The sequence below is a fragment of the Cetorhinus maximus genome, chromosome 4 (assembly GCF_964194155.1).
Source record: "Cetorhinus maximus chromosome 4, sCetMax3.hap1.1, whole genome shotgun sequence".
Lineage (NCBI taxonomy): Eukaryota > Metazoa > Chordata > Chondrichthyes > Lamniformes > Cetorhinidae > Cetorhinus > Cetorhinus maximus.
Genome location: NC_135882.1, coordinates 37,268,013 through 37,288,263, shown reverse-complemented (window position 1 = coordinate 37,288,263; position 20,251 = coordinate 37,268,013).

Sequence of the window (20,251 nt, the reverse complement as noted above, 5' to 3'; positions counted from 1 at the left end):
TGAGTTGCCTCCAGAACTGCATTATGCTTCCATGGAGCTGGAAGCCCATGTAGGCTGCTTCTGAGCTGTGGCTCCAAACAATACAGATGCCATTTACTGCATATTGCCTGGCAAATCTTCAAAGATATTGTGGCAAAGGAGAGATGTAGGGCAGAATTTAATGTCATCTGCCGAGGTGTGTTTGGAGGCAGTGGGTGGCATTTAATTGGGTGGGAGGGCACTGGATGGGGACCCTGCCATCATTCTGCACCTTGCAATTAATGCCTACTTAAGGGCCTTAACCTGCCACCACTGGCATTCAACCAACGGTGGGCAGTGCAGCTGCCACCTCAGAAGCCCAAAAAGGCTCTCGCGGTGCTGGGCAGGTCCCTCATTTTCAAGCAGTCAGTGCCTCATCGAGGGCATCCAGCCTTTTCTTCCAACCCACTGCCCACCTGCTCTCTCCCAACCCTGACCAGCCAGCGGCCTCCTCCCGATCCTGCTCTCACTCATGCTGATCCTAGTGACGCTTCTGGTGAGTGCATTGCTAACATCTACCACCACTACCCCAGTGGCACTACCTGCAATGAAGAGCTGATGGCCTCTAATTGGCCACAGTTTATGGGGGGTGGCGGTGGGATTTCTGCCCCCAGCATCCTTGGATCCATGGTAATGCCCACCACTGGCTACTTAAGTGCCTGACTGGCAGTTAATATGGTGGATCTTCCCCAAAGGAGGCAACACAGGGCTCTTGCCAGCTCTCCAGCCAGTGAGACCCCCACCACCTGGGTTAAATTCAGTCCGTAGACTCAAATCACAACTGTTAATTGCTGCAGAGCTTGCATATACAAACAATGTTACTCAAACATCCTTTTTTTCAGATGCAAGCCACTGAGCTTTAGACCCTTGGGGGCTTGAGATGCGGCATGACCTCATGCCCATTCAATGTGATGCAGGAAGCACACCAACATTGTGATGCCTGCTTATTACCATGATTGTAGCATGCAGCCAGCATTAACCATGATGGAGTGTGGTTGCACATCTCAACAGGGAACCCAAGGTCATGAGAGACAAGCTGGCTTTCATGATTGAATGCATCTCTTAAAGTGGAGGTTAATTATGGCTGGAGCAGCTGGTGAATCTCCTTGTACAAGTTACTCTAGTGTGGAAACACAACATGAGGGCTAATATTGTAGTAATATGAGGAATAAAACAAACATGTACCAAACACTGAAGAAAGTACAAGAAAGAAAATAAAATGCAGAATTGACTGAAGATAACAGCTTAAGAAACCCATTTGGCAGAGCCTATGTTATGTATAAGATTGCTTTCAAATACATAAATTAGGTTTCATTACAAGAAAAGAGATAATCTCAGTGAATTTATTTCATCTAATTATGTTCCTGCAATGTTTCCAACAGCCTGATGTCCAACAGAAATGCCAAGAGGAGAAACACAAACCAAAGATTGCACCTTACTTAGCTCAAAAAGCTGTTCCACCAAATAGGCAGTCGCTAAAGAAGAATTACCCTGGGAACATGCTCAACGACCCTGACAGCAAAGGGAAGAATAAGGAGTGAGTTCATATGCCATGCTATAATGGGAAATGGCTTGTTAATTGAGTGAGATGGTGATAAAAATAACTTTTTGTTATTTTGTGTGTTAGATTTGTATTTTTTATTGCAAGAAACAGAATTTTAACAGGTTAACACTCAGGATTGCACCAAGTATTCTCCAACAGTTAGGCCGTAGTTTGGACCAAACAAGGCTCCAAAAGGTGGGAGTTGCTGGGGCCAGTGCAGTGAGTTATCTAAAGTGTTAGGGTAAGAGGAGCATGATTATCCTCGACAAGACAGCCTTTGAATTAGTGTGGCATCAAGGAGCCTTAGCAGAACTGAAGCCAATGGGAATTAGGGGGAAATCTCTCCACTGGTTGGAGTCATACCTAGCACAACGGAAAATATTTGTGCTTGTTGAAGGCCAATCATCTCAGCCCCAGAACATTCTGGAGAGTTCCTTAAGGTAGTGTCTTAGGCTCAACCATCTTCAGCTTCTTCATCAATAACCTTCCCTCCAACATAAGAAGTGGGGATGTTCACTGATGATTACACAGCGTTCAGTACCATTCACAACTCCTCATACTGAAGCAGTTTGTGCCTGCATCCAGCAAGACCTGGACAACATTCAGACTGATGTGTGGCAAGTAACATCTGTGTCTCGCAAATGCCAGGTTAAAAATAAGGGTACTATGACTAAATGCACCAAGTGTTTGAAACAAGGTAGATGAATGAATGGCTTAAATTAAGATAGAAATAAACTAGTTGATATTACTGAGACACACAGGATGACCCAATATTCCTGGGTACTTGACTTTTACAAAAGATAGGGAAAATGGAAAAGGAGCTGGGATAGCCCTCATAAAAAAGGATGAGATAAAAGGGCAGAACTGTCCCAGATTTGCACTAAGTGTGGTAGCGGACAAAAAAAAGAACAGTTTACCCATTGGCCACAATGGCAGTTTTTCATGCTTTATCATCCCAGTCCCACCTCACTAATCATGCATTCCAGCGAAACATGCCATATCGATGGCGTCATCACTTCGCCGTTTCCTCACGACGAGTGCCATATTTGAAGTGCAGCCACGCGCACACCTCTCAGTGCTTCCAGCCCATGACTGCTGCAGAGAAGACATAGCCCTGAAAGGCAAGAAGATTGCAGACCCCCAATTTAGTGACGCATCCCTGGAACACCTTTTGGACACTGTGGAGGCCCGCCATGATGTTCTCTGCCCCCACTTTGACAACAGGGTGGGCAGTAATCTCACCATTCCAGCTTGGTAGGTGATGGCAGTGGTGATCAGTGCCAATGCTGCACAGAAGAGGTTGGCCATCCATTGCAGAAAGTGGATGAATGATCCCATGCCACCAGGTTAAGGCAACCATCTCATCACTGTAAACTCACACTAAAGCCCATCACACATTCACTGGCATCTCACTCACTGCCAGCTCAAGGGACATCACCACTCTTCCTCGCTCACACCCTCACATCTCCATCTGCCCTCATCTCCTCTGGAGATTGTCTCCTCAGCCCTCACAATCTTGAGGTCACTTGCACAGATCAATTTGTGCCTCCCCACACACCCTGAGATACCTCGCTTAGATACAGCCCGCACCCTGCTGCCTCTCCCCTTGCCTGAGGTCACTTCTCCCCCTTCCCTAAGCAAGCCTGAGCCCTGCAGCCATTGAAAAGGTCTGGTAGGTAGAGACCTGCTCGTGAGCCCACCTAAAAGTGATGTGATGCTGTCTGCGAAGCCTGGCGCTGATAACTGCGAGTGCTGCCTGAAGCAAGATAGGCAAACAAATCTCGAAGTCCCGAGTGAAGTGCAGCTCTCCAGGTGCACATCACTTAAAGTACAGTTGTGAAACACATTGGTGTGCTCGGATGATCCAGCATGGGGGGGGTGGGGGGTGGGTGGGGTGGGTGGGGGGTGATTCCGGCGAGCTGGGATTAATGCAGATTTATTACAATGAAGTTTGGGTGGCCTGCCATTGATGGGCAGAGCGGATGACCGCAAATTGGTTTCACAACGATTTTTGGCCTTCTCGCCATATTGTTTGCTGATGCCGCCAAACTAGCCCTCCACCAACGAGCATGGAAAATTCTGCCCAATGGCAGTGGTGAGACAGGATTTAGCCCTGAATATCAGGATGTAGAATCAGTAAGAGTGGAGCTAAGAAATATCAAAGAGCAGAAAAGATTGCCTGATACTAATCATAATGTTGGACCAGGTTTAAATCAGGAGTTCAGAGCAGCATGTAGCAAGAGTCCTGGAGACTTTAATTTTATACAGACTGGGCAAACCCAATCAGCAACAGTGGAGGATAAATTCGTGGAGTGCATTCAAAACAGTTTTCCAGAGCAGAATGTTGAGGAACCAACTAGGGAGCAGGCAGTATTATGTGTAATGAAGCAGAAGTATTTAGTAATTTTATCATGAAGGGTCCTCTGCAGGAGCATGATCATAGTATGATAAAATTTCATATTATGTTTGAGAGTGATGTGGTTAAGTCAAAAACTAGGCTCTTAATTTTAAAAAATTAATTTATGGAGGTATGAAGGGCAAGTCGGCCGATGTGGATTCGGAAAATAGATTAAAACATATGACAGTAGGTGAGAAAACATTTAAAGAAAGAAAACATAATTTTCAACAAAGTACATTCATTTGAGAGAAAAAAAAACTGCAGAAAGTAGGGATATCATTACAAGAAGAGGCTTATAATTTTGCCAAAACGAGTAGAAAGTCTGAGGATTGTGAAAGTTTTAAAATTAGCAAAGAATGATCACTATATGAGAAAGAGGGAGAAAATTGAATATCAGAGTAAATGGGCAAGAAACATAAAAACAGACATTAAAAGCTTTGACAAAGATGTAAAAAGGAAGAGATTAGCAAAAGTAAATACTTAAATGCTGAGTCAAGAGAAGTTATAGTGGTCATTGAGGAAATGGCAGCAACATTAGGAAATATTTTGTTTAGTCTTCAAAGTAGAAGGCACAAAGGATTTTGGGGAACCAAAGAGAGTATGAATCTTAGGCCCAGCTTTTCACCACAATAGCAACTTCTGTTTTTTTGGGGATGGGACTGAAGTCGGGCTGGGGTTCACTTTACGAAGGCAGATGGCCATTTAAATCATCAGCTGCCTCCGTGAAGTTGGAGTTTGGAAGGCCAGGAGTGTGAAACCTGACGTGTGCAGATTAGACCAGGTAAGAGCTGGATTTGTTTATATAGCCAGGGTATCCCTTTGGAGAAATAAGGTATCCCTTTGGATATGGTCCCAGAGCACCTTTGGGAGAGGTAAGGCGCTCTTTGGAATTGTTAAAAGTAAGCATGATTGTGTGTAAACAGTGAATAAATTCACTGGAACTGTCAAAGCTGTCAAAGAATGGTCAAAGCTGTCAAAGAATGGTCAAAGCTGTCAAAGAAGTGCCAAAGCTGTCAAAGAAGTGTCAACGCTGGCAACAAACAGTCAATGCTGTCAAAGAACTGTCAAACGATACTAGGTGCCTTGACATGGAGGGGTAGGGGCAAAGGATAGTGGTGTCATGAGTTGGTATAATTTCACACTAAGTTGACATAGGAGCTATAAAGGGCCATTGGAATGTGGGGGAATAGAGGGTATGAGGGGCCATGGGATTGACATAGGGCATGAGATGATGGGGCGATGGGGGCATGCTTTGGCATGGATGGGTCATAGTAGTATGTGTGGGGTAAGAGGGTGTGGTGTGAGGGGCCATGAGGGGTGAGTGGGGACATAAGCTGGAATGGATGGGGCATGGAGTATGTGGGGGGTGTGAGGGGTGGGTGAGGGCTGTTTTTTGTTTTAATTTTTTAAAAATTTATTTCAACAACATGCTGGAACATAGAGGCAGGCCTTCTGCCCAGCCTGCCTCCCCACCCTGCAGCCTCCACATTTGTTCCGGCGGCGGCGGACCTGATTTTTAATCCAGCCTGCTCCCCCTCAAGAATGAAAATAGGAACTACGGGCTGAGAAGTCTGTGCAATAGACCCAGGAGCGAAAATCTGGGCCTTAAAGTACTAAATACCAGTAAAGAAAATGTACTGGAGAAATTAATGGGACTAAAAGCCAGCAAATTCCCAGAACCAGAAATCTTCTATCCTTATGTAAGTAGTAAGTGAGTAGTAAGAGCTGGTGTGGAGCTTATTAAGAGGATGACACATACTTAGAAGCACAGGACAAGGCTGCAATACTTAATGAGTACTTTTTATTGGCGCTTGCTAAGGAAGAGGATGCTGACAAAATGGTGGAGATGGTAGAGGTAATTGATGGAGTAAAAATTGAAAGGAAGAATGGCGATTCTTAGAGTGGATAAGTTGCCTGGTCCAGATGTCTAACATCCCAGGTTGCTAAGGGAAGTGGGAGTGGAAATAGTGAAAGGCTTGCAATAATCTTTCAATCTTCCTTAGATACGGTTGTGTGGGGGGTGCAGTGGTGGATAGGTGCCAGATTGGAGAGTTTCAAATTGACACACTTATTCAACAAAGGGTAAATGTAACCACAGGCCAGTTAGTTTAAGATCTGTGGTGGTAAGGTATCAGAAAAAAATAAGCAGGCAATAAAAAATCAGAGTCACTTGGAGAGGTTTGAGTTAACACACGAACAAGGAGCAGGGGTAGGTCATTCAGCCCCAAGAGCCTGCTCCACAATTTAATAAGATCATGGCTGATCTGACAGTAACCTGAAATCTGCATCCGACCTACCGCCAATAATCTATAACCCCCTTGCTTACCAATAATCTATCCACCTCCGCCTTAAAAGTATTCAAAGGCCAGAATTTTCCATTTGATGGGTGGGCGGGCCCGACCGACTCGGAAACAGGCGGCAGCCGATTTCCATCGCTGAAATGGGCCGTGCCGCTATTTTCCGCAGGTGGGCCAATTAAGGCCCGCCCAGCAGGTTAGCGACTCCCGTGGAGAACGGGAAAATAGTGGCGGGGGTGTGCAGCCTCAGACTGCCGGTTCCAATGGGGAGCCAGCAGCCTGTATAAAGAGTGGCCAGGCAGCCTGCTTGGGGCAGTGCACCTTGGCCACTCGGGGAGAGAGGGAGAGGCAGCTGTGGTTCCACAGGAGCATGAGCAGGAGGAGGGGGGGCAGGCTGCAGGAGAGGCCAGTGGGGGGCCATTGTGCCCCTCGATTCTCCGATGCATGCCTTGCTGTCCTCCTCCAAGAGGTTTCCAGCTGTCGGCTCTTGTTGTATCCAGAGGTTGGGAGGAGGAGGGCCCCCCATGTCACCAGCCAGGCGTGGAAGGAGGTTGGTGACACTGTGAGTGTCCATGATGATGTGCGGCGCACTGGCACCCAATGCCGCAAAAGATTCAATGATTTGCTGGGCTCTGGATGGGTGAGTACCATGTCGGCCTTGGCCATTCGACCCAGAAGGTAGCCTTAGCCTTTGAGCCCACCACCCACCCCCCACGTCTTGCTGTCGTTACTGTTTGGGCATTTGGCGCATGCTGGGTGGTGACCATGCTTACATCAGCCTTAGTAGTTGAGGAGAGGATGGGTTCTCCCCACAGCATATTTTGTGTTTGTGGCATTTGAATAGTCTGGGGGCAGGTTGCAGGGAAGGCCACTAGACACATACTCAGAACTCCAACACATGTCATATTGATGGTGATGAGATGATGCAACGGGTGCCACAATGTGTTGTGGCCAAGTGCCATCAGCTGGCATCGGCACCGCACCTAGTTGCGCCTCCTTGCCATGGGCGCTAAGACCCGTGTGCTATTCAAAGTGATGGACGCCGAATGTGTCCAAAGTGGCCATTGGGGGAGGGGGTTGGGAGCAGCCGTACTATCTTCTGGGAACTGATCACCAGTAGTGTGGACAGGAGCCACTGGAGGCCTCAGATGGGCCACTGTGGTTGGGGTGCGGCGTGCGCGTGCAGAGTACATGAGCGATCAGCCCCAATAAATCCTCTTCTCTGTTCTGCAGCAAAAAGTCAACACAATCTTCGGGCGTGCCAGAGGACTGGAGGTGGGCGCACCCTGCTCCAGCGCCTCACCACATTTGAAGAGTAGGCCATGGAGCTGGGGAGGAGGCAGCAGTCAGGAGGCCAGGGTGGCCGGGGGTGGTGAGGCTGGGGCCCAGCGGGCAGGTATTTGAGGTCCACAGTCCCATCCACTCTGTCTGCCCACCATCCAAACCACTGATGGTTGCTGCAATTGTTAATGCTGAGACAATGCTCATTCACAGACTGAGACACTCTGACGTGTGGGTCATACACAAAGGTCCCTTCGTCCCCTTGAGGATTCGCGTCTCCACCATCTTCCAAAGTCACCTTATCCCATTTGTGACCACTATCCCCATGGCCTAACATGCCATGGCATCATTGCTGCACAGCCAAAGACCTTTTGTATCTTAGGGGGTTTGGGACCTCCACCACCCTTTCAGCCAGTGAGCCCCACATTACTTTTTCCAAAAGGTTCTCAGCACCTCAGCTGTGAACCGCATGGCACTCAACTTAGATAAATGCCACCACGTAACTCATCCCTGTGCCAAGGAGAAATGTTGCCTTCTGCCCACCCGGTCTATGCCCCTCCTAACGGAATGAAGGTCAATAATGTGACCTCTCAATCTCCTGTGATCCACGGCAAATGTCATAAGTGTTTGCGATGTTTCCTCAGCACCGCAATTATCCAGGCCAGCATGCATCCAGGTCAGGTACCCTTGCACTCTCCCCACTCCAATGGTACATAACATGCCATGTGGCATTCCTGAGGCTATCTGACCAGCCTGTCTGCATGTGCGTTTAATGGTTGGGGCTCCTCTTGACTCTTTTCCATCCCACCAATGTTCGTCTCCTTAGGTTCTTGAAGGGTGAGCGACTTATGAGGCTGGTGGGGGGAAAGGGATGAAAGGTTGAACTAACTGTACACTAACTGATGCACTGTCCTTGTTGTTAATTTCAACATCACACCAGATCGCCGCGCCCATAGACACCGCAGCCCCCCCTCCACACCTGAGGCCCAACATATGCAACTTGCGACACATCATTTCAGTCAGCCAGGCACCAGCACAGACACAAACACCTCGGTGAGGAATTTACCGTTGGCTAGTGTCCCGTATCATAATGGAGAGGGCACTTCACAATCACTGGAGGAGATGATAGGGACAGAGAATGCCGATGCCGCCAGCAGCCGGAGGGCTGCAAGGGACGAGGCACATGCTGAGTCCGGCACTGATGACGTTCCTCTGGATTTGTCACCAATGCAGCAGCTGCAGGACAAGCGGCAGGAAGCGCATTTGCATCTGGCAGGGTTGCATGAGCGTGTGCTTCAGTTGGTCTCTGCGATGGAGGAGTCCAGGCAGAGTGCATGTGAAGGCATGAACCTCAGGGCAGAGCTTCAGGCTTCCTCCACTGAGAGATTGGCGACTCTCATGGAGAGGGGGTTCAATCGGATGGAATATCTTCTGATTGGGTTACACTCTGACCTGCAAGCCCTCACAGTGGTACTGGCCATGGGTGGTCATTCCCAATGTGGGAGATGTTGTGGACACCAAGCATTGGCGCTCGGTGCTCATGCATCTGCGGTGAGCAGGGAGCTCATGTCGGCGCAGCAGCTGCCTGTCGTCGCTGCGAGCTCCTCTCAGGGCGCTCCAGACGAGGGCAGCAGCTCCTCCACTCCTCTTGCTTTCATTGAGGCTGCGACAACTGGGGAGGTGCAAGTTCTGGAATTGACCACTCCCTCCCAGGTGAAGCCATCACAGGCTCCACGGGCCAGAGGACGCCCGCCAAGGTCAATGAGGCCAACAGGACACCAGAGTCAGCAGACTGTCTCACAACCACTCCGACCGATGGGGCGGCACCTAGACGTAGCACCCGCAAACATAAGCATAAGGCACATTAGGCTCTCAACGGGTGTGTCACTGGTGATTTTGTGTTGGTCTTAGAATAGGGAACAAAATTGTCCTTATTGGAATGGAGAAGTCTGTGTACTTTTTTTGGACATAATAAAGTCCACTTTTCTGACCATGGCTGGGGGTGTTTCCTTTGTGGTGCATTCTTCTTTTTCACAGACATATCATGAGTGTTTGAATGGACATTGATGTTTCTGTACTAAGCCCTTACTTGCAGCTGATAAGGTGGAAAATGTAGCACCTAAATGCCACGTGTGGAATCGCCAGGCAATGCTGTTCCTGCTGATCCATGTGTGTGGAGCTAGCTGAAGGTTCTTTGGATTAAATTGTCTCAGGTGTCCCTGCCTCCTTGGTGTAAATGCGAGTCAGCGTGCTGCCCCTCATCATCGCCCTGTGCTTCCTCATCCTCTGAGGCACTGCTGGATTCATCATGTGCAGCCTCTTCCAGGGCGTCAAGGTCTTCATCGTCAATTGCATCCCCCCCTTTCCAGCGCAAGATTGTGCAGAGCGCAGCAGACTACCACTATCAGAGAGACGCGATCTGGGGGGTACTGGAGTGCGTCCCCTGAGCGGTCCAGGCAACGGAAGCGCATCTTGAGAAGACCGATGGCTCTCTCCACCACAGCCCTTGTGGTGCCTTGGTTCCTATTGTAGCGCTGCTCAACTTCTGTTCTTGGACGGCGTAGTGGCGTCATGAGCCACCTTCACAGGGGATGGCCCTTGTCACCCACCAGCCAACCATCCAGCCGAGCCGGAGCACTGAAGAGCCCCGGCACCTGGGAGTGTTGAGGATGTAGGCGTCGTGGGAGCTGCCTGGGTACCTTGCACAGACTTGTAGAATCAGCATCCTGTGATCACACACTATCTGCACGTTCATGGGGTGGAAGCCCTTCCTGTTGATGAAGGCACCGGGCTCACCTGCTGGTGCCTTGACGGCCACATGTGTACAGCCTATTGCACCCTGGACGCGGGGGAAGCCAGCAATGGCCGCGAAGCCTCTGGCTCGCTGTGTCTGACTTGCCTGGTCGCAGCGGAAGTGGATGAAGGTCAATGCCCGTCTGAACAGAGCGTCTGTAACCTGCTTAACACAAGTGTGTACAGCTGAATGGGAGACACCGCAAAGATCACCCACCGAGCCCTGGAAGGAGCCAGAGGCATAGAAGTGGAGGGTAACTGTGAGCTTCAGAGCCGCTGGCATGGGGTGTCCACCCACACAGTTAGGGGAGATCTCAGGGCCAATCATCTGACAGATATAGTTGACTGTCTCCCTTGAGAGTTGGAGCCTCCTTCGGCACTGCACCTCAGTCATATTGAGGTAGCTGCTTCGCCGCCTGTATACCCTGGCAGCAGGATAATGGCGTCTTCTGCAGCCCCTTGCACCTTGGACAACCTCTTGGCCTTGCGCCTGGCCTCCCAAAGGTGGCTCCCCTGGAGGCTGATTGTTCAGTCCTGGCCTCCTCCTTATTCTATCCCTCCCTTCCTCCTCAGAGGAGCTGCCTCCAGTGGAGAGGTCAGAACCCATATCCCCAGGCTAAATGGAGGCCTCCGGAAAGCTGCAGGCCCGAGAAAGATTACTGTCTGCAGACTGGTTTCAAAGTACACAAGAAGCTCTTGGAAATCGATGTGAACTGCTAACAATCAAACAGGCAACTTTAAAACACTTTCTGCAATTAAAACTTCATGGAAAACATGAACAACTCCTCTGAGTCCACGTATCCCGCCAGTGCATGACTTTTATTAAATAATCTCCTACCCGCTTGCCCGTTGGGCCCGTGCATTGACCCGAAGTTCGCACGGGCCCCTCAAAATCCTGGACAATTGGCAAGTTAAGGGCCTTAACGAGGTCTTCAATTAATGGTGGGCGAGCGTCCCGCTGCTGAGCGTTCCCGCCGACCGAAATATCGCGATGCTGCGCGCTGACGTCAGGACGCTCACGCGACATTTTAAGCGCTGACGTGCAGGCTCCACCACCCGCACGTCAGCCGGAAAATTCTGCCCAAGGACTTTGCTTCCACCACCTTTTCAGGAAGAGTTCCAAAGACTCACGACCCTCTGAGTGAAAAAAATTTGCCTCATCTCTGTTTTAAATGGGTAACTCCTTATTTTTAAACAGTGACCCCTAGTTCTAGATTCTTCCACATCCTCTCCACAGGCACCCCATCAAGACTCCTCAGGATCTTATATTTAATTAAGGAGAGCCAGCACAGATTTGTAAAGGCAGATTGTATTTGGCTGATCTAATTTAATTTTTTAATCAAGCAATAGAGAAGGTTGATGAATGGAATGCAATGGATGTTGTCTAAATGGATTTTAAGGAAGAATTTGACAAAATACCACATGAAAGATTGGTTACCAAAATTGAGGCTCGTGGAATAGGAGGGTCAGTTTCAATAACCAAATGTCTTAAATAAAGAAAACAGTGAGTCTGGTGAATGATTGTCTTTAAGACTGTAGGATGAAAGACATTGTTGTTCCCCAAAGGTTAATGCTAAGATCAAAGCTTTTTTGATATATATATATATATATATATAAAGTGACAGATGGAATTTGACATAGGGCAGAATCATCCCAGATTTGCACTAAATGCAGTAGGGAAGTGGTTGGGGAAAATAATGTTTCACCCACCAGCCACAATGGCGGTTTTTCACACCGTATCATCCCAATCCCGGCTCATTAATCATGCATTCCAGGAAACATGCCGTTTCGATGGCAGTTGACACACCCAAAGGATCCCTCTCACTGCCAGTTCAAGGAACATCACCATTTGCTCTCTCACACATACCTTCATTGTCCTCATTCCATCCATGGGATCACTCACCACCATGCCAGGTATACTTATCATCTGGCCTGGCAGGTGTCCTGCTTACACTCTCTCCATCTGTATTCATGCAGGACTAGTTGGCACACAAGAGAAGTCTCAGACTGGTGGAGGAATCCCCAACATCAAGGTCCAAACAGACTTTGAAAATCAAGTCATCCAGCTGGCCGGCGAAGATTTCAGCCACTCCTGTGCCGACGGTAATTTTGAGGGTGCACAACCAAGTGAGGATCCAGCAGTGCAACATCCATCAGACAATCATGCTGTGAGCAGGTTCACAAGGAGATTCTCCACCCTCCTCGCCCCCCTCCGTACCGGGTGCCTGTAGATCAGCAGCATGGGACTGAAGTGCAAACAAAACAACAATAAAAGGTTTTTCAAGAAACTAAAAACGGGGTGTAGCCTGCAACAGCCAACATACACGTGGTCCACGGACTCAAAAAGGCCACAGAAAATGAAGTTATCTTGGGAGTCTGTGAACCGACATACCCTATGATTATATCGGACTGCTACTTGTAACACCCTCCACCCCAGGTCTCTGATGGAAAAGGGGAGGACACCGCCAGACGGCAACAAGGCGAAGCGGCGGGCGAGGGCAAGGAAGTGAAGGGTGTGCAGCAGCAGCACATACAGGAAACACCTCCACGTGCTAAAGGGCACAAAGGGCATTTCCACGAGGTGACTCACGTTACGGGGCACCAGCTCCTGAGGGAGGGTTCAGGGCTTGGGGCCAATCTGGAATTCCCTCTGAACAGGTGTGCACTTGGACAGAAGACCACCGCGCACCTGCGCCACCTCGACTCCCAGTATGATGTCTGGGCCGAGCACGACCGTCCTAAGGTCTTGGATGCAATTGGCCCCTGAGCCGAACGTGCACCAATGCACGTTGCATCCTGGGGAATCATCCAGCCCACTCCTCCGCCACCCAGTACGTCCCCAATCCTGGTCACCCTGGCAGCCACAGCCCTCCTCGCCACCAGCTGCTGAAAAGGACGGAGGGGCGGATTCCTGAGCAGTGGCTCTCTGGCGATAGCCACGACTCCTGATGGTGGAGAGCTACGTCGCGAGGCAACCATGTTCCAGACTTTGATCAGGTCCTGGTAAAAGACGGGCAATGCCTGCAAGGAGCCAGGAAGGCCCCTCAGGTCTACAAACAAGAACTGCAAGTCAGAATTCACGCCGTATACCTGGCGGAAGAAATACGATGCCAGGGCACACCATCTTGGAGGGGCTTTGATGTAAAGGTATCGCTGCAGGGCTTGAAGGTGGAAAGTCGCCACCTGGGTGCGTAGGCACACTAGCGCCTGACCGCCCTCCCTAAGCGGGAGACTCCGGACCTCAGCAGCGACCCAGTGCAGCCTTTTGTCCCAGAAGAAGTTGACGAGCATTCTCTGGATTTTTGTGACAAAATCCCGGGGAGGGGTCAAAGTGAACAGCCGGTACCACAACATAGCGGCAATCAGTTGGTTTATGACCAACACTCAACCCCGGTAAGACAGCACTCGGAGCAGTCCTGTCCAGCGCCGCAGGTGAGTGGTGACTTTGGCCTCCAGCTCCTGCCAGTTCCTCAGCAGGGCAGAGGTGGACCCCCAGGTAGAGGAGGCTGGTCCTGCTCCAGGTGAAAGGCCTGAGCTCCTCGGGTAGGGGATCCATCTGCCAATGACCGAGTAGGAGTTCAGAACGCTTGCCCCAGTTGATCCTGGCAGAGGACGTGGCAGATTAGACCTCCTCCAGAATGCCCTGAAGAACTCCAGTCAGCCCCTCCAGTCCCGGTGACTTGCCCCTGGAGAGGCTGTCGAGGGCGCTGGTCAGTTCCCCAAGACTTTTAGGGGCATCAAGCTGTGCAGCGCCCTCTGGGCCGACCTGCGGCAGGTCCTCCCACAAGTATCCTCACTGGATGGATCCGAAGAGAACAGGGCAGTGTAGTACAATTTGGCAATGGCCCTGATGCCCTCCGGATCCAAGACAAGGGATCCGTTGTCGGCCAGCAGCATAAGGAGCTGCTGACGGATCCCATGCCTTTTTTCCAGTGAGTAGAAGGGGGAGCCACGGTCCAGGTCCTTGAGGAACTGGATCCGCAACCTTATGTAAACGTTGCGGGACCCAACGAGTTGCAGGTCCCGCAGCGCACACTCCTTCTCTTCGTTTGCCAGCCACAGGACTGGGTCCAACTCGGGCTGACGGAGACGTGGCTCCAGGTCGAGCACCTCCTTCTCCAACTCCTCAACCCTGGATTTCCTCCTCTTTGTCAACCCCCTCGCGTACTCCTGACAGAAGACATGGACGTAGGCCTTGCCCAAGTCCTACTATAGCTTCAAGGAGGAGAAGCTTCCCCGCTCCCTTCTTCAGCTGGCCCAGAAGCCATGGAACAAGTCCAGGAACCACTTGTCCTCCAGCAGCAGGTTGCTAAAGTGCCAGTACGCGGACCCCGTCTGAGCACAGAATGGAACGAGTTCCTCCCACACCAGGCGGTGGTCCAAGTGTGATACCTGTTGCACAGAAGGTGACAGGACACAGGACATGAACGCCTTGGAAACGTATAGGCGTTCGAATATTGATGCTCCGACTCCAGGTGACACGAAAGTGAAAACACTGGAGTCAGGATGGAGATGTCGCCAGATGTCCACCAAGTCGAAGGACCCGACCAGGTCCCTCAACTTACTCACACCTCGTGTGTGGTGCTGGGCACCAAGACGATCCCTGGCCTGAAGGATACAGTTGCAATCCCCACCGAGGACGAAGTACTCGCCCGCATCGATGGAGCCGCAATGAGTGGACACTTCCTCAAAGAAGCTCGCTTGCTGCTGTGCGCCCAGGTACACATTCACTAAGTGAAGTGCCGCACCCTCTGGGTGCACAGTAAGATGCAGCAAACAGCCTGGCACCAACTCCTTGACCCCCCAAGGTCTCCGGCTGAAAATGTGGGGCCACAAGATAGCCAGAATTGGGGGCTAGGTGACTATTGTAGACCCCACCTCACCACTCCAGGAGCTACATAGCTTTGTCTTCCAGAATGGTATGGGTTTCCTGCAGGAAGCTTGCCGCATACTTCCCGTCTCAGAGGACCGAGAAGTTCTGGAACCCGCGCTGTGCGTCCCTGCTGCCGTGGATGTTGAGGCTAGCTATGGTATTCATTGTCAGAAGTATGTGCTACCATCATTATGCCTAGTGTAAGAAGGAGAGGACTCTTTTAATTCTCCCTCTCCTTCAGGAGCCAAGTGAGAAACGTGCGGACCCTCCTCTTAGCGTTCCGGTCCAGCCCAGGGGCTTTTAGGGCCTCATAGGCGGACTAGAACACAAGAGGAAAAGAATGCCGCCGATCCAGTGGCGACTGGACCCTATCTTGGCGACCGCGATTACTCACTTAAAAATCCTGGAGCTCCCGTAAAGGGATGAGGGGAGAATCGGTGGGGGGCACCAGCGGATCCACCACCTCACCCGACAACGGCTCTAAGTTGTCCCCGGTGCTCACCACCGAAACCCCATCCTCCTCCAGGTTATCGCCTCTAACTTCCAACCCCTGCCACGTACAGCCAGTCGGCACCACCTCCACCTCGATCCCACCCCCAGGATCAAGGCCAGAGGGTCCCCTCTGGTCTCCTCTAGGGACTATGGGTCAGAGAGTGGCAGCGGCTCAGAGACCTGCTCCACCTCCGGCACCGGGTTGCCAGAAGAATCTGGAAAATGTTCCAAGCCGAAAACACCAGTGTCCAGCGCCAAACGCTGAGACAGAGCGTGGAGGCCCTCCTCGCCACTGCCACCCTCTGACCCAGCAATTGGGGAATCACCACGGTCCCTCGGCGGGCCAGATGACATCTCGGGGGTATAGAGTGGGTCAGGATGGGGCATCATCTCAAGGGCAATACCCACACCGACCCCTGTGGGGCCCAGATCATGGGACTCCAGCAAAGAATCAGAGAGTTGGACTCCTACCAGAGGGCAGAGCAAGGACTTATGGGGCGGAGATGGCACCACCTCTTCATCAGGGGAGAAAACACAATATACCTCACGAGTCATGGTGACCCCTCTTCCGGGGTAGGCTGGGGACCGGGGCGACCTCCATTTGTGAGGTCTCCACTGCCTCACCCAGCTGCTCCTCTGGGGCTTTGGTAGTTTTATCTCTTCAGTAAGACCACTGGCTCATGGTCGCGCACCTCACCGCCACCAGACCCGGGAACCCGCATGGGCACGACGCCAGGCCCAGCACATGGCGGTGAGGCACACATGGGCCCAGGAGCTTGCACGTTCATGACACCTGGGCTGGATGGTTTTTGTACCCCCGAGCCAGTGTCTTCAGGGGTTTGGAGTTCAGGGTGGGTTTGGGGGGTCTTGGGGGTCTGGGGGTCGCCTTCAGGTGGTGAATCTCCCTCCGCACCCTCTCCCCCTACCTCGTCGGCAGCCAAGATGATGGTGGCTGTCGGCGGTACTTCCCCTTGCGGGGAGGAAGATGGTGGTGGGGGGGAGGAGTGGTGATGCCAGCCGCAGCCGACTGGATGGTGCTGGCAGCCTTGGAGATGGGGAGTTATTCCTCACATGCCCCACCCCCTTGCAGGCATGGCACCGCACGCCATCCGCCGACCAAAAGATGCCTTAAGGGTAATATCAAAGCCCTCCTCTGCACTCCTCCTGGGCCAGACAAGCAAAAACCTGGCGCTGGAAGGAGTACACTTGACGAAGGCTCAGGTCCTTTAGGCCGAGCGGGATTGGTGCCACCTCCGACCTTATCTTCCTCAGATGACAAAGATGGGTGAGGAGGAGCTCATCGGGGAACGAAGGACAGGACGTTAGATAATATGAGCTTCTGGGCAGTGGCATCCAGAGGGTCCACCACCAGGAACGTCCTGCCCACCGTGAGCCCCTTATCGAGGGTGAGGTGCACCATCCGCTCAGCCTTTAAAAAGAATAAGGCCTTCTTGTACATTTTTGAGGCTGCAACTATGGCGAGGGGCCGACAACCCCGGCTACAGCCTTCACACAGGCCTCGATGGTCATTGTGGGGTGGGTGTAGCACTTCACCCCAAGCTGACTGGTCAGCAATTTAAATGGTGACGGGGCCATGGGAGATGCAGGGGCCGAAGAGGCCACCGCCCCCACATAGGTGGCCCGGGTGGGTCCCGCCACCGGAGAAGATGGTGCTGCCATCGGGGAGTGCTACACCCACCCCAATACAGGCAAAATACACAGAACAAACAGAGCAAATGGGGAGTGGGAACGGGGGGAGCGAGAGGGAGAGGAGGAGGGGGAGACAGAGGGGACAATGGCAGGCTGGTGCCTGATGTTTCTTGTGGTGGGAGCGGGTTCCAATGTTCTGCTGCAGGGGGAGGAGTCTTCCCGTGGGCAGCTAGGCACAGTTCAGGAACGATGGTAGATGTCCTTGGATGTAGCTGGCTCTGGGCAGCACTGGCTAGCCCAGGTGAAGCAAGGGAGGGCAGAGCGGAGTGCAGGTTTTCTTTTCCCCTTTTAAAACTCAGTCAGTCACTGCCCTCCCTGCTGAAGGAAGCAGGTCTTCCATCCCTCCCCCTGCAGGCAATCAATCAGTTGCAGTTCTTTTTTCTCCCCCAGGCACCCACATCTGGCACAGCAAAAGCCTTCCCCCTCCGGCTGCAGTTGTGTCCTCTCCCCCTCTGGCTCTCTCCAGAGCCCCACTCCCAGACTCTTCAGGCCTTGTAAGGCCCCACCCTGCAGCAACAGCAGGTTGTAGGGGTCCTCAGAAAGGAAAACTCCAACTCCCCGAACTCCAAAGTGATGGTCCAGCTTCACACTCACTGAACACATTAGTGATGCCTGCACCTTGATGGTGCTTGTCATTGCTGCCAGAATGTTGTGGACAGAGTTCCGTCATTCTCTTTCTGCGCTCTCAGCACCTTTGAGGTGGGCTGGCTCCCCATTTCTTCAGCATCTGTGACCAGTGACGCTGTGCTCCTGAAGGGGTCAGGTGCTAAAGGCTGACAAAGGATTCGATGCATTTAAAGTTTCACAGCTGCATCTCCATGATACAACCCTGATCACAGAGCGCAAACGAGCTACCCTTGGTCAGACAGAAGTCAGACATTCACACAGGCTATTTAAAGATCTATGGAGTGTCCCCACTGCATGTCGTCTTCGTCCTCTTGGAATCCAGCGATTATTAGGCCTCCGCAGCATCTCCATGACAGGAGCCTTATCACAGCTGGAACGTGCACTGCCATCAGTCAGACTGGAGTCAAACGTTCACAGATGCAATATGGTGTCCTCCTCACATTATGTCATCATCATCCTCCATGAATCTAGCAGCTATGAAGGCTTCCCAAGCATGCCTGCCTTGTATGGCCAATGCAATGGCCTCATTGCCATCATCTTCGCCTTCGACGACCTCCTCACCCTCATCCCCGCCGACATCGTTCTCATTGGAGGAGACGTCCAGCTCCCCCATCTCCTCCTTAGCCAGCTCCTCTCCCCGTTGCAGCACCTTGTAAAGGGCGCAGCAGGCAACGATGATGCCTGACACCCTCTGTGGACTATATTGCAGGGCTCCACCAGACTGGTCCAGGGCACTAGAACCTCTTTTTCAGCATCCCGATGGTTTGCTCCACCAAGGTGCGAATTGCCTCTTTTGAGCCTCTTTTACCTTCACTCTGCTGCAGTCTGAGGCTGCCGCACAGGTGTCATCAGCCACATCCTCTGCGAGTAGCCCTTTTCCCTGAGGAGCCATCCCTGCAGCTTTTGTGGACCTTGGAAGGCATCAGGGATTTGTGACCAACTGAGAATTTAGGAGTCATGCAGATTCCCTGGAAACCGTGCACAGACCTGCAGGATGCATTTGTGGTGGTCACGCACCAGCTGAACATTCAGCGAATGAAAGCCCTTGTGGTTGACATAGTTGACCGCTTGTTACCACTTGAATGCAGTTGATGGTACCTATGGAATGCACCTGTGGAAAACCTGAGATCTGGGCAAATCCCAGCACTCTTGCATCCTGGCTTTCCTGGTCCCCGGCGAAATGCACAAAGCTGTGTGCCTTCACAAAGATGGTGTCCGTGACCTCATGGATGTACTTGTGGGTGGAGGATTGCGATATTCAACAGAGGTCACATGAAAGGAGCCACTGGCATAAAAATTGAGCACCGTGGTCACTTTCATGGCCACTGGCAGTAGATGCCCTCCATGTCCCTGTGGCATCAAATCCAGCAGGTGACAGATGTCCGCTAGACATGCGCAGTCTTTGGCGATACTGGTTCAGCAGGAATGAAAGGCGGTGTCCACAGACCCTGGGTCTAGCTAGGCGCCAACCAGCGATGGCTCGCCATGGTTCTTCAGTGGCATGTGTGGGAGCCCCAGCTGCCCCTTCTTCTTGAGGGTGCTGCTCCTCCATCTGTCCAGCCAGGTGCCTCCGTTGCTCTCTTCGTCTTTGTCTAAACTGTCTGTAAGCCATGAGGCATACAGCTAGGTCACCATGCTCCATGCTCCTGATGTAGTCCTCCTGCAAGATGAAAGAGAGATGTGTGAGTTAGCATGGGTGTTCTAAGAACCTCTCTTGGTTAAGTCTGAAGGCCTCTTAACACATCCCAGAAAGTGCTGGCCACCACTTGCATGGCCAGACTTTAGTGCGATGCATGACTGCCCAAGATCCCACCCAACTCCGCTCCACTTCACTTGACCAATTGGCAGCAGCTTTACCCATTAGACTGCATGCTGTGCTCTCAGCTTGGGCGCAGGCATTCTCCTAACCCAAACTGAAAGGCTACATTGTTAGCTTGAACCAAGGGGGAGACTGATCTAAACCTGAATGATAACATTGCAAGGGGCTGCTCCATGGCCAGCTTTCACAAGGAGATTGTACAACATGCACAAATGTCCAATTGTTCTGCAGCCCATTGAAACGCTCATTAGTTTGCAGTCTGTGCCCGAGGGGTGAAAAGCTCTGGAGCATTTAGTAGCACTTTCATGCATCTGCGTTGCTTGAGTGGGCAGCTAAACTAGAGACCCGACTCCAAGCTTGTCAATGTGGCTGCACCTGAACTGTCTCAGCTGTGGAGGAA